This window comes from Phaethon aethereus (genome assembly GCF_964289735.1).
Source record: "Phaethon aethereus genome assembly, chromosome: 13".
Lineage (NCBI taxonomy): Eukaryota > Metazoa > Chordata > Aves > Phaethontiformes > Phaethontidae > Phaethon > Phaethon aethereus.
The window spans coordinates 9,899,006-9,914,320 of record NC_138589.1 but is presented as its reverse complement, the minus strand read 5'-3'; positions in this window follow the sequence as shown (position 1 = coordinate 9,914,320).

The following is a 15,315-nucleotide window of genomic DNA, read 5'->3' as shown; positions in this document are numbered from 1 at the left end:
CACAAACCTATGGAGACCAACTTACGAGAGTGAAATAAAACGATGTTAATAGAATATGGTATCATTTAAAAAAATAAATGTAAAACCAGCATGACAATGTAGCATAGTGCTCTCGCATGGGTTACCAGGGCTAATTCCCAGATCAGCAGGGGCCAGGACTATGGAGGAAGCAATACGCATAGCCCTGTTGTGACCAAGTAGACCAAGGTACTTGATAGCAACCCCCTTGTAGCATCGATGAGCTCAACAGGGCTCCCATCCTCCTCACAAAGAACCAAAATGACTGCAGCAGACTATCCCAAAGGCATAAAAAAGGAGGAAAAGTTTGCAACAACTCTTATCACAGTTAAAAAAATGAACATAAAAGAAACTACAATGAAGTTCACGTTAAGGCTGAAACAAACTCATTATAAAAGGAAGAATCAAGACTGCCATTTATCCCTTTGCACCATGATATCCTGAGCCATTTCAGGTTGATGGCAAGGAAGGCTCCCTGGGACATCGCTGGCTGCCCCAAGGCAGAGCAGGGGCCACAGGCAGCCTCCCTGCAACCAATGTCCCCTGCTCCCCTATTCAGGCCATGGGGGTGAAAGTCAGCTCTTAAGTCTCCTTTTTGTCCCACCCTCTTGGTTCTCTTGTTCACAAAACTGAGGAGGGCCAAATTTTCCCAAGTAGCCTTTCCGTGGCACTGCAGGTGACCCTTTTGGGATAACCCTGCCTGATCTTCACCGACTTCCACCCTCCCAGCAAGCGTTCAGTCCCTCTGGAAGTCCGAAATGCCTGCAGCTGGGCAGTTTAACATTAATGCATCAAAAACGAGCAGCTGGTTTGAAGAAGCTAGCTTTGTTGCTTGCCCCTCGCTACGGGAGTGCTATCAAAGCCAACGCCATTATTTTCAGGCACTGCTACCTGCAGAACTCTCCATTAATGTCCTACCACGATAGGCAGCACTGCTTTTTCACAACACGACAAATACTTGTAAGGAATTACCTAATTTTGCTTTTGGTTATACAAGTCTCGAATGCTGCAATGCACAATGCAGAAAAGATCAGATACTGAGGCTGCTGTGGCTATTTTAGTTCTGTTTTCTTCATCTGTGTTTAAAAGACAGTCAGATTATAACAAAATTGTTTGTCTTTAATATAGTTCAACTTGACCTGATGAACCCATCTCTTTCGAAAACAATCTCACATGGAGTATTTAGATTAAAACCTCTATAAAACAGCAACTTCAAAATACTTTCAAGGCCCCATCTTACAATTTTTAAAAAACACAGACAACTAGGCTAATTATAATTACTCCTCTATAATTCTTTTGCTTTTTTCATGCATCTGGTTATCTAGGAAGATGCACCTGAAAATTAGAGCAAATTTAAATATAAGGGAAAGGTGCCAAATTCAGAATACTGGAATATCTTCCCTCTGGGAGCATGTTTAGTAACAGCATTGGTGCAGTTTGGCAGAGGCAACCCAAATCCTCCCTTGCTTCCCTATTCCCGTAACTCTTTCCTGATCTGGATCTTTGCTACCTCTGAAACGATGCTTCAAATCTCTCACGCAGTGCTTGGCTTCATTGCTTAACCTGCCAATAGGAGTGAAAATGTCACAGCAGTTATTGTGATCCACTCAGATTCAGACACTACTCAGTTATTTCACATTAAGCAACATACATCCATCAGATCATTCCAATTTTCACTTGCTTCTGTCCAAGGTCAGATTCTGATCAGTGACTTGGTCATAAAAAGTTCATACTCTGTATTTGGCCACACAACTGGAAGCTAGAACCGCACGTCCGTACAATAACCCTAAGATCATCCAATTAAGCATTTCAGAATTATTTTACTTCTACATACTTTCTTTCAGTAGCTCATCCTTTTTCACTCTTCTGCGAACATCTGTGCCCGGAGTGTCTTCACTAGAGAAATTTGGATTTCCATCTACAGTTGCCAGAAATAAGTTTATTCATGTTTTTGCAAAAGAAAATGTATTCTATTTTTTCATCTATGTTCTCCTTCCTTGAATCCAAATTGCTTGCACCACTGAAACAGACACACAAAATGCCTCAAAAAAGATGGGGTAAAGAATAAGGCAAAAAACGCAAGGTGTGAATGAGAGGACAGAAAAATGGCTTTTCAAGATCGTACTGCTTTTTAGCATTTTGAAGAGCCGATATACATCTATTCACGTATCTGAGAGAAATTCAGAAATTAAAATTTAAATTTACTTACAAATCTTATTAAAACACACTATATCAGAAGATACTAAAAAGCTTTAATTGTCCTCATTCAAACCAGAAAAATAAATCTATTTATGGCTTTCTTTTCCATTTTTTGTAAAGTTCATATAAATCCATGTGCTTTTTTTATGCCTTTTTTTTTTTTTTAGTCAAGGCACTCTAAAAACACCTGTGCAATTCAAAGTCAACTTTAAGCAAAAATCAACATTTGGAAAAATGACTTCTACTGATTTTCCTACACTTGATGAAACTTGTGCTTCCCAGGGAATAAGCACAGCCCATTTTAATGGAGTAGTGGATTTTCTACGACTCTTCTAATGCAAATCTCTTTGGTCACCTAAGGCTCCCATGGTGGGTAAACAACCTGATGTGTCAGCTTTCTGTACTGAAGATCACAATTTCTGATCTCAGCACTGTCTTCGTTGCTGCAAGCAAAACAGTGGTACTGATGTTGCAATTTCCAGGCTACTCTCTTCTGATAATGAATGGGTTGGGTTATTGGCCTCTAGCATGGACAAAAATATGACAATCAGCCTCTTCATTATATAAAAGTCTACATGAAGACAGTGCCAGACAACTTGCTGAGTATTAGAGCCCAAATATGTTCAGAAGTTGAAAAGCCCATAGAACAATTCCTTTTTCTTCTTTGCAACTGATAAAGTCATAGTCAATTTATTAAAAGCGTTTTAATACAGTATTTCCATCACAGCAACTGGTATCTTCAGGAAATCATTTGCAAAACACATCTTTAGCATGCAAGTATTTTAGATACATTCCCCGGAAATGTAACAGAGAGACTAACCTTTCTTACATCTGCAGTTGTTAATTGTCATCATTTGAACAGCAAATGAAAACAAAGTTTAAGCCACTAGCACTTTAAAAAAAAAAAATCATATTAAATCTCATTTACCTGCAGTGATAGAAATTCAAAGTCACAAGCAAAATCTGAAGACAGAGCAGATATGTGAAAGTGCACTCAACTGCAGGGTTTAGCAACTGTACCAAGACGTTCTGAAACAGCAATCGATTCTCTAAGCACTTGTTAGCAAACTGGAGACATTTTCTTTCTACAGCATTCTGAAAACTTTAAACAACTCATTTATGATTCTTTTCTTCAAAAGATTAACAGCACATCCACTAGAAGATGAATTAAAAATAAATTTAAAAAAAAAAGGATAGCAGAAAGGGAAAACCAGAACAGACTAGGACAAACATCTCAAGCTATTTACAAATACTTTTGTAATGACTAGAAATCATAAAGCCCTCTTTAGCTAACTTAAAAAAAAAATAATAACCCCCCAAAAAACCCAAACAAGCCAAAAAAATGCATCAGTTGTTGACTGACCACAGGGCCTTACTTTCAAAGCTGCTGAGCACCCACAACTCTATCTGAAGCCCGTGGAAGTGGTGAGTGCTCAGCAGCTCTGCAAATCAGGCCCAAACTATACAGGGGTCTACCAGCAACCTAGCAGATGTAGAGTTTAGGAAAGGGGTTTTGTTGCAGAAACGAGGAGGTTCAAAGTAATCTGTCAAAGAAGCGCTGCTCCATGCGTGAGTCGGAAAGCTAGCTAGCTCTCATCTATGGGAAAAAAGTTAATTCATAGGGCTCATAGGGCTTGCATTTGTCAAGGAGCAGGACGTCAATGCTATCATTATCAGGCAAATCAGCCAGGCGTTTAATGGTAGAATCAGGAGACATTTGCTCTCCACTATCAGAATGACATCATAACTAAAGCAGCCTTCGGCGAGGGGGGAGAGCCGGGGCAAGGCTTGGGCTGCACACAGACTTTGCACTTCTGCTCGGCTCGCCCCACCAACCGCTGGTCCCCTTCCGCAAGAGGCGACACTTTGAGCTGCCTTCGCTCCACAACTTTGTCCTCGCAGCATCTGAAACACCAGCATCTGATTTTACAAAACACTTCTAAACCTGCCCGATCCAAAACTGAGATATTGCAAGCCAGCCACTCGGTTAGGAGGGGATAGGTTTTACATGTAATCTACAAATTCACTCTAAAAATTTCTGGCATTTTTAATTACTTCAGTCATCTTCATCCTCCGTCAAATGGGGGGAGAGACACACATTAAAAAACTAGTTGTCTCTATGATTTAAGAAGTAACAGCTTAGTTAACTAAGTCGATTTCTAAGCGTACACAAACACATACACACACAATCTTTGAATATTCCGAAGTATTTAGCGATGATCTATTCGATGATCAGAAACGGAACAGCAATACACATTTCTCTTCCACAGTAGCTGTAATTATAACAACTCGAACAGCACAAATTACAAAACTGTTAATCTATTTTCTTTTAAAATATCACTACAGGCACACAGGCATGGTACAAAAGCCTCACCTTGTATAAAAACTGTGAGGGAAAAAGTTATGAAAGCAGACAGAAAACCTAAAATCCCTGAGGCTACAAAAAAATCCCGCTATTGAGAAATAACCCAAGAGACCACATAGGGAATGTACAGCTTTCAGAAGCACTTCTCATCTTATTTGCACTTAACCTATTGATGTACTTATGCAGGTCACTTACTTTTCAGATATGTTTGAACCCTTTATAATCATGCAGATCGCCGCGGTTTTCACTTGGGCTTTTGGTTTTTTTGGTTTTGTTTGGTTTTTTGCAAACAAGTTTCATTTAAAAAAAGATCCAATTATGCAAATCTGCTCCCGGATAGGTAGTGAATATTCAGTATGACGGTGATACTGTAATAGTTCAATGCAATGCACTGTACTGGACAGATTTATGAGACAACGTCACTACTACGCTCTGGTCCTCGCTGAAGCATCTTGAAGTTAATTAAAGCTGCAATGTCCACTTTTCCAGCCACCCTCCTCATTCAGGTTTACTATTTCAACATCAAACCAGCAAGGGGGCCTCCCCCCTCTCTCCCTACATTTAAGCAGCCTTCCACAGTCAATGAACAATGAACAAAGATTTGAGTGATAGGAAGGGGGAGAGAGAAAAAAAATCGCCACAGGAATAATCAAATCCGGTTTAAGCAAGTAAAAATATAGTTTCTAATATTAAACTAGAAGAGAAAACATTCTTCTCCAAGTGAACGTGCAAAGGCGCTTAGCCAACCCCTTCAGAAAGGGTCTAAAAGCAGCCAGTCCTTTTTATTTCGAGCAGTGAATGAGCCCAAACAAGGCTTCTAAACTTAATTATGACACTTAAAATAGTCTTTTTCCACATAAACGGGGCGGCTCGCCGCCGCTATCTGTATCAACCGGTCAAATCAGCTCAGCAAATACGGCCCCTGTTGGATTTATTTTAAACTGCACGGGGGGGGGGCGGCGGCGGGGGGGAATGCGCGGCCCCGCGGAGCGCTCCAGCCGCGGGCGGCCGGGCAGCCGCGCCCGCGCCTGCCCCGCGCCCGCGGAGCGCCGCCGCTCCGCGCCGTGCCCCACCGCGCCGGGCCCGGTGGCGGCTGAAGTGAAAACGAAGCGATCTGACAAACCGCGTCGACGCCTCGACGCTGTATCAGGCACGGCCACAGCCGCCGCACGCACCCCGAAACAATGCCGGCCGCGCAGGCGGGCGGCGGCCCGAGCCCTCCCCGCCGCGCCCGCCCCGGGCGCCCGCACCCACGGCCCGCGCGGGGCTCCGCGGAAGCGGACGACGTCCACAGCCCCGCCGCCACGGCGGGGGACGCCGGCAACTAACTTTTCGGCTGGAGCCCGCGCGAGCCGCCCCGCGGGAGCCGCGGACCCTCCGAAAAACCGCAGAAATCTTCGCCACCTTTTATTTTGCGTTAAAGTTCACAGGCGGCACCGCTCCCCTCAGCCCCTCTCCCCCCCCCCCCCGGCACGCGCACACGCACACACATATATTAATTATTTGCAAAACTGCAACAGATGGGCGCATTAAAATCTGGATTCTTCCCTCCACAGCATCAAAGAATCTCGCCTTCCCCCCCCCGCCCGTTAATCCCGCCGCCGGCCCGGTGCCCCCCCGCCTCCCCGGAACCGCAGCCCGCCGCGCAGGAGAGCGAGGCCGCTGCCCCGCGCAGGCGGCGGCGCCCCCGCGGCCCTCCGCGCCCGCGCCCGGCGCGCCGCCGGGCGGGGGACGCTCCCCCCGGGCATCGCCACGGAAGTTTCCTCCTTAACCTGTTACTTTCTCCGGGCGCTGACAAAAGCCCCGGCGGCGGCCGGCAGGTGCCTCCCCGCTCCCCGCGGCGCCGCCGGGCGCGCTCCGCTCCCCCCGAAAGGGCTGAGACCTGGCCTGACATTTAGTGCCTACTTGAATGTCACAACGCTCCTCGCAGCATTATGCACGGCTCCTATTCATAAGAGGTCGATTAGAGCACAAAATGGCAGGTCTCTTAGGCACTTGAATCTCACAAGTTTGACACATGGTATGCATCAGCTAACTTTGATTAAAAAAAAAAAAAAAAGAGAGACGGGGTGGGGGGGAGTTTACAAATTACACCACGATTAGCCGGGATCCTAAAGGGGGAAGGAGGGGGGGGCCGCGTTTAAAGTCACTTCAGCAAAGTTTGCTCCGCAGCAACCCTTTAAAACAAAAACTTTCTGGGCAAGTTAAGGGCAGGGTGGGTGCGGGCTGGGGCCGGCGGCCCCCGGGCCGCGCCGCCGCCGCCGGCGCTCGCCTCCCCTCGCCCGCCCGCCTGCCCGCCCGCTCCTTTTTTGTAAAGTAACGGTTTTAAAAGAAACGAGAGAGAAAGAGGAAAAACGTAGGGTTTTCTTCAGGCTAAGTTCTATAGCGCCATTCAATGGCTTCTCCGCTCCTTTCATTATTTTCTGCTTTTCCCCTGACAGCCCTGCTTGCAAACGTCACTGCTATGGATATTTAATTATACTGTATTTTTTTAATCACGGTGGAAAACGCAGGCCCCATTGCGATGATTAAAAAGAAATAAAAAAAAAAACCAAAACAACCGTACTCCGGACTGACTTTGGAGCCTCTTTGATGGCTCACGGGAGCCTCCCGGATCCTCAAAAACCCCCTTTTTTACCTTTGTCTTTCTTACCTTAAAATTTAAAGCAAAGCGTAGAAGAAACTCCCGCACGTAAACGGAGCGTTGTAAAAGATTGTGTTCAATGAATAATGAAGCATGTCCACATGATTGACTTGATCATTTTCTTGTGCGGAGGGGGAAAAGTGCGGCGCGGGGCTGCCGCGGCCGCCCGCTCCGGGTAGCCCTCCCAACTGCTTCCAGCACATCCCGAGCAAAGAGCGCTTTATTTTAATCTGTCTCTTTTCAGAATAACCCCCTTCATTGATACTGATCACCCAACATCACAAGACATCCCCATCTCTCAGCGTGGACTCCCCCTATCTGGTAGGTGAAATGCATTGTACCATTAAAAAAGCACTCCATTGTCGTCTTGGCATAATTCACAGCAACTAGATAGGTCTTGCGGCATTTAGCTTTGATGAGCCAAAAGCTGAACCCTTGATATAATAATCTACAAAGAATGGTCTGTGATCGTCCATTTTTCCTCCCTGTCTAGCAACTAAGAAACCATTTAACACGGCGCAGCTTGGTCGTGACCTTGAGCCCGTGTAAACACCCCGAGGAGCCCGCGCCGCTCCGCAGCCCCGCGGCCAGCGCCGCTGCCCGCGCCCCGCGCAGCCCCCGCGCAGCCCCCGCGCCCGCGCCCCGCCGCCCCTGCCCGCGCCGCGCAAACCCCGCCGAGCCCCCGGGGGCAGCGCCGGGCTCCACCGAGCGCCCTCCTTACCTGCTCCCGAAACTATGCAAAGTCTGTTCCCCCTGAAAAAAAAAAACTCCCGGGGAAACCTTGGTGGACAGGGGGACCGGAGCATCAGTCACCGCTCCGGCGGTTAAGAGAAGTAATCAGCGATAAAGTGACGTTGATCTGCACTGTAACCTTGTGGCGTATTTAATGTAAATAAGCCAGTTATGTTGCCAATCGCATGCATACAAACACATAAAGGTCCTCAGCGTTGCATTTTGATTCTTTCCATTAGAGCCGACTTTATTTACATACACTATTTAGGGGATCATGATAATTCTAAAACAATACTAGTGCCAAATGATTATGAAAATATGATTTTAATTAATCACGTAGTAGGCAAGGAAATTAGCATACGGTAATTAAACTTAGAGAAAAACGTCATGGAGGTTCTCTGCCTTATGGGTTCGGAATAATCATTAAACGATGGGTTTTCAGGACTTAATTATCAAACAAATAACTTTTTTAAAGCAACTTTACAAGGTTTATCCGCAGGGCAACGATTTAGTAAATAATATATAACCAAGCAAACAAGGTGCAAATGTGACTGGTGAAATAGGTTGTGTTTCTACAAAGCGGGGGGGGGGGGGGAGGGGGGGAAGCTGAATAATGCAATTATGGATTCTGTGTCCCATAGTTGACAAAAGCATGGTGCCTCAATAGACTCTTTGTTATGGGATTATATAATGATTGTGGTGTAATTATGGGAAAAAAGATTTAGTAATAATAAAAAGTATCAAAATACACCAATGAGCAGCTTGTTTTAAAGAAAAGGCTTGCATGTGACATTAGGGGCATGTTAATAACAAAAAGCCAGGATCCGAAAGGGTTGACAAATAAAAAAGACTGTGATGCGCATGATTAAGAAGCGATGGAGACAGATTGATTATTCAAAATGCCGAGCCACAGGGACACTTAAAACATTGATTCAGGTAAGACTAGTTTCATCTTGACTGAAATGAGTTCCCTGAAGATGACTGGCATACATTTTAAATCAGTTTACTACATAAAAAGCATAACATCACAAGCTGAAACCTTCTAGTTAAAATAGGAGTCCAAGGGGAAAAAAAAAAAGTTTATGTTTGTGGCAATTCCCAGAGGGACTATGGAATTGCAGAGGAAGGGGTATAGATTAATTAGCTCTTCCTAAACACTGGACTTAAATGTACCCATCTTTTATAATCCCCAGCCTCTGTCTCTGTATTCTGTGGTCCAATCCCACTTCTGCAGGTTATGGGGATGATATTAATAACCCTATAGGTACTGAAGGACTTTTTTTTTTTTCTGGAACTGCAGTAAATTAACTTTCTATAATAACTGAAAAAATAGCGATATTTTTCCAATTGATTTTTTAAGTGAAGTTTATAAATAGTTGTTCAGAGCCATTCAATGTTAAAAAAAAAAAAAAAAGATTCCCATGCCTATACGAGAAACTTTAGGAATTCACTCTGCATTTTCCAATTTGATGTGTCTGAAATTCTCTTTGAACAAATTCCAAAATACAAGTTTTTTCTATAGAAATTAGCATAGCAATCACATCAATAATATCACTATCTCTATGGGAATGATAACTGGAGCAGTGGGGGTGTTCTTTATTTCAATTCTTCGTGGATCAACTGATTATATTCTGTCTTCTTTTGAACTTGTTATTGTAAGTCAAGTGATTCTTTATAAGTGACAGCCCTGACAAAGAGACGAGGATGGGAAAGCAGGTCGAAAGGAAGTCGCCATATGGACTTTAAAAAAGGCACTTTTTAAACAAGATAATGGGGAAATGGATGTTGCCTTTTAACCCTGTCAAGGCTGAACATTATTAGCAGTCTCATAAAAGAATGAGCTATACCTTTTTTTTAAAATATCAGATTTCACCTTACAATTTCCATGACCAGGGCTTCATAATACAAAGCACATAGGAGGGGATGGCGTTTTAGAGGCAGGGGCCAAATCAAGCACCTGGAATCACTGGCGGACAGGAGATTTCAGAGCACCGCACAAAGAGTTACAGAAGAATGAGAGCTCAGGAAAAGCCCCTGGTTCTTTTTCCTGAGACAAAGATAAGAATATTGGCTAGAGATAGGTGAAACAACTGACAGCAGAGGAGCTTTAGACATCTAACTGGGATTTCCTGTTCCTCTGGCATAAGGGCATGATGCTCATTTAATGACAACAAATGGAGTGCAAATGATGCATGAGTATGAGGGCTTTCACTCTGATCCTTGCAAAAATTAAAGAATTTCTCCTCCCCTTTCTGTTCTGGGGGGAACAGAAATTTCCCTCCAGAAACTTTCAAGTGGACAGAGATTAAGAACCATCTCCTGGGAAGCTGAGATGAAGTACTAAACCCTCGCAAAGCTGAGGGCAGAACTGGGGTCCACCACCGGTGAATGGCCAGTCAATTATTTATTTTTTTTTCAGTCAGTTGGGTGGTCCAGATGATCATCCAGCTCAACTCTACAGGAAGAAAATGCCAACCAAAGACTTCTCAAAATCTGGAAGAGCGAGCTACTACCGGCAATCAATGGTGCTGTCAGGGGAGGATGCTGTTAACAAGTCTGATCAAAACTCTTTTCCCCAGGGCCTCATAGACATGATTATTTGGGCTGGGATGGCCAAGCTTTTCCAAAAGGGACCGCGAAGAGATAATGCAGGTCCATGAGTTTAATACATCCTAAAGACAAGAGACCTCCAAATGTTATTGACTCAGTGACAGGCTCCAGCACCTAAGCAATGTATGCTGGTTAGATGGGATTCAGAAGATCTCAGACGTGAGCTCAAGAGGTCTTTGCTCCAACCTCTCTCAGAATTGATAATATTCCCAGACACCATCAGCACATTTGTAGTTCCCTCCAGTATTCCTTCCTATTCCTCCCCATCTTTTCAGTGCTGTTTCTTTCTCTTCCTCTTGCATGGAGAGAAAGGTCTTTTCTCTTCAAAGCTTTCATGTCCTGTCAACTGTCCCCAGCCAGTTCTCCAACTTCTTTGGTTGACTTTATTCCCTTCTGTACCTCCTCCTTGAGGAGGCAGGAATACATTGCTGCTTTAAAACTAGGCAAAAACATTACAGAGGAGAGAGGGCAAGAGCAGAAAAGATGTGTGGTGTTTGCTGCCTTACTCTGCAAGGCTCTTGCACTGCCTTAGAGCACAGTGGGCACCTTCTCAGGGAGAGGAAGCTATCAGCTACAGACTTGTCCAACCTCAAAAAGTAGGATGAGAGGAAATGAGAGCTGAGTTCTTTGGCCAGGCAACGTAACCTTTCCCTGTGATTTCTACCTTTGTGGAACGACAGCCTTTCAGAAGCTCTCATTTCAGATAGACCTAAATAAGAGGGAAGAAAATCCCAAATCTCACAAGTTTGAGGAGCCCACCAAAAAGTCCAAGTCGGAGGAGTATTTTTTGAGGCTTTACACAGGAAAGCAGCAAAAGACAAGTGGTCATACAGTAATTTACACAATGGGTGGGGGAGAAACATTAGCTTTATATATTTAAATATTTATAAGTTGTTTGCTTTATGAGGAAGGACTGAGGAATAATCCCGCCTTTGTTCTTAAAAAGTGTGATCAGCATTTCCTTCCTAAAGAGAGGTGATAAGCAACTGGACATTCTTTTAACAAAGGCTGCAGAAGCCCATTGAAAGCTTAATGCCTGTAGGAGGGGGTCTCTTTTCCAAGCAAGAGCAGAACATCAGGTCTTTAATATTGATAAGGAAAAGCACATAAAAGGAATCATATAATAGCAGGGACTTTAAATAAGGAATTTCAGAAAACTTACAGTAAATGTTTCAGCAAACTCTGGAACAGGTGGTGCGATCTACATGGTAGTCTGAGCCAGTGAAAACACAAGTCATCCAGCAAGAAAGTCGCTGAAGCATGGCTCAAGACGACATAAATAAAACACTTTCACAGGAAAAAGGGAAACACCTTCCAAAATGCCTGTTACAAACACGGGGTTTCCTGGGCAGAACCCCAGCAAACTGGCAAGGTGGATGGAGGATTTCCCACTCATACAGACTGTGTAAGAAAGCTTCCTGGAAAAAGGACTCTGAAATCCCAGCTTTCCAAACAGCCCAGAGACAGAACCCATTTGAGAACAAGCTGTCTATTTCCCAGGGGCCATGACCAAAATATGTACCTCTGAATAAATTTGATCAGCAAAGGTTGTATACACCATCATTGCAGGGATTCAGTGGTAGAGGTAATCAGAAATTGCAAAAGAATATGGGGGTTTTTAGGAGATAAATCTGCATCCTCAATATAGCAATCAACTATCATTGAGCCTGACATCACAAATAACTTGCATGAGTCAACTAAAAGCATGTACTAGGGCCAGGAGTCTATGCTGGCCACTTTTTGTGACAAAGTCATTGCAACAATTCATCAAAACACAGCCACATAGGAAGTAAAGATCCAAAAGAAAGTACAAAATGGACAGCTGGAAGATGTGCAATGGAAGCTGTATCTAAAGCGGGGCCAGTGTGGAGGTGCACCTCTCTCGCACAGTGCTGGCAGCACTGACCCTTATACTTTGCAAAACAAGGGTGAAACTGGAACGAAGAGAAGAAATCCTTCAAAGTATTACTGAGACTGACAGACTGGTACATGGCTTTGGAGCTTTCTATGGACAAAAGTGCCCCCATTTCTATTTCTATAGAACATAAGAAGCTGAGTAAAGTAGTAAAAAAGAAAGGTTCCTTTTTTTTCCCCCAAAGCGAAAGACATTTTTTACACTAAATAGTGAACAATGTTCTCAATAGATCCACCTAGTGGAATCGAGCAAATTCTGCTTCCAGAATAAAGGCACAGCTTTTATAACCCCATGCAAGACATACTTCCGTGACAGTCTCCCATTCAGCACAACAGGGGTTCAGATATCCTCCGAAAGAGCAAGAGTGAAAGGTGCAGTGTCAGTACAAATGCAAATAGAAGGTCAGGAGACAATTGTTGCTCTGGGATTTAAACTTTAACATCTAAATTTATGTGGGATTGGTACAGTGGGTCTAATTCCCCAGCTGTAATCACTAGAAATTATGATTGACCAAGAGAAGAAAATGCTGGGGAAAATATCCAAAATAATAGCTGAACTTCAGCTTTAAAGTGTGTTAACACTGCCCTAGGTCTTGGAGCAAATTCACATATAACCTGTTCTCAGGCTGTCAGAGCTCTTCAGGAGCTTCTGGTGAGATCTTATCTCTGGATTAATACTCAGGAATAATTTTTTGGGTAACCATTTCTTCTCACTCAACTAATTTAACCAAAATACCAGTTGTCAACACTTTCCTTAAACTTCTCCCATTTCTTTCCATCCCTGGCCCAAAGATCACAGTAAACCCTAGGCTTCTAATGATTATAACCTCGTGGCTCATCCCAGCACTCGGGCCGCTTTTGCTTATTGATGAACACCAGTATTCCCTACCGGTTGCTTTGATGGACTGCCTGTTCCACCCCAGTACTCCCTTTCCTCTGCTGGTTGCCCACAGCCTTCCCCGTGGCCTGCTGTCCTGTGCTGCCTGTGCCGTGCAGCCCTGCCCACGCCACCATCCCGGCATGCGGGCTGCCTTCCTGGGCACCTCCACGACTACCTCAGACATCACCATGTTTAAGCCGTTGTGCTATCAGAAAATTTGCAGATTAACACCTAAAGCTAACAGCTAAATTTTAAGGATCTGCTGAAAATGTTTATGTCTCACCTTCTAAACTATGGTTTCACAATTTAAGCCCCGCATTACAGTAGTTACGGCCTTTACACCAGCACTACCTTCACCATCTGACTGACTTTGCCTCGGCCTGTCTGCGAGGCACATTGCTTACCTGTGGCAGAGAGCTCTGCATGCAGGCGCGGGGCTGTTCCCAGGTGGTAAATACCTCACACTTTGTGGGTGCCAACAGCAATGAACGCTGCAACGTATTTGTCGTTTGCTGAACTCTAAGATTGCCTCATATACAGCTGCTTCAGTAGGTGCCAGTATCTGGACAGAAATACCTTGTCTCCATCAGTTTGGTGACTCGGGCTGAAGAAAGTCCAGGATATTTTGGAAGGATCTTAAAGATCAGAGGCCACTAGCCACTTTTGGGGAGGTTTCCCCAAATGATTCAGCGAGCAAAGGCGTCTCTCCTCAGTGGTCCAGTGCACAGGGTGTGCTGTGAGGTGGCCTCAAAGATGGCTCCTCTCCCCTTTCCTCAGCGGCCTCTCCACCTCAGGCAAGCCCAGGGGGCAGCTGCCCCCCAGCCAAGGCCTGTCCTCCGGGCCTGCCCTGTTGGCACCGTTGTCCCCTCAGGCCACGCCATGCCAGACCATGGTGTGCCAGCACCAGCACTGTCCCCAGGAGCAGCGCCTCACAGTCACGGCAGCCAAGAGACACTGCCACAGCCCTGCCTCTGTCAGGAGGGAGAGGACCGAGAGACTTGGGGTCAGGGCAGAGCTCACCCACAACTTCACCTCAAAACGCAGCTGTCCTTGCCCCACCAAGCTGAAATGCGGCACCCTGCCCTCAGCCCACAGGGGCACAATGGTGGCACAGCCAGCACGGCATGCCTGAGGCCCCTCGCCTCCTGCTCCCACCTACCCCCATGGACACCGCCTGGGGGGGTATATAACAGGGTCGCTTTAAAAACAACAATCCTAGAGCTCTTATTCACTGCTGCTTGCTATACATGTCTGAAAAGCCACAGTTTATGCCCAGTGGGTTGTTGTACCCTTACCGCAAACATCAGCTATTCACTTTGAGTTGTAGCAGCCCAGGGGCTTTCCTCCATCTTCCCTGTCCCCACAGTCTCCAGCATGGCTGTGGCCGGGGAAGCCGGGGCACACCGAGCCGGAGGGGTCCCTCAGCCGGGCATCGGCGGTGGGAGGGCAGAGGAGGGCGGCTGGGACTGGGGCCGGGGGATGCGAGGGGTTCAGCGAGGGCCAGGCGAGCATGGTGTGATACTGGTGCCTGGAGAAAAGCTGGAATGGAGAGTCAGTGTTGTCGCTTTTCCTCTGAGAGTCATTTTTATCAATTCCAGATAATACTTAGGTCTCCATTCCTTTTCTTTTCCCCTAACTAGCGTTAATGAAAAGCACACTCCCCTCTTTTTGTGGTTTTTGCCCACTTGGCCATGAGCTCTGCTGCTGCACCTGCCCCTGGAGAAGGCCACTCTGGGTGCCCAGGTATGCTGGCACAGGACCAAAGGAAAAAAAAAAAAGATCTACGGAAACCAAGGCCTGAGAGCATGAAAAATAATTTCCTGGAGGGAGGCACTACTCTGCCGTCTCTGTGCCCCGGCAGCACGGAATCTCCTCCAGCCTCGGAGAGGGCTGGCGCCGGGCGAGTGTGGGGAGCGTCCTGTCCCGCTGGCAACGCGCCGCACTGCGCCGCGG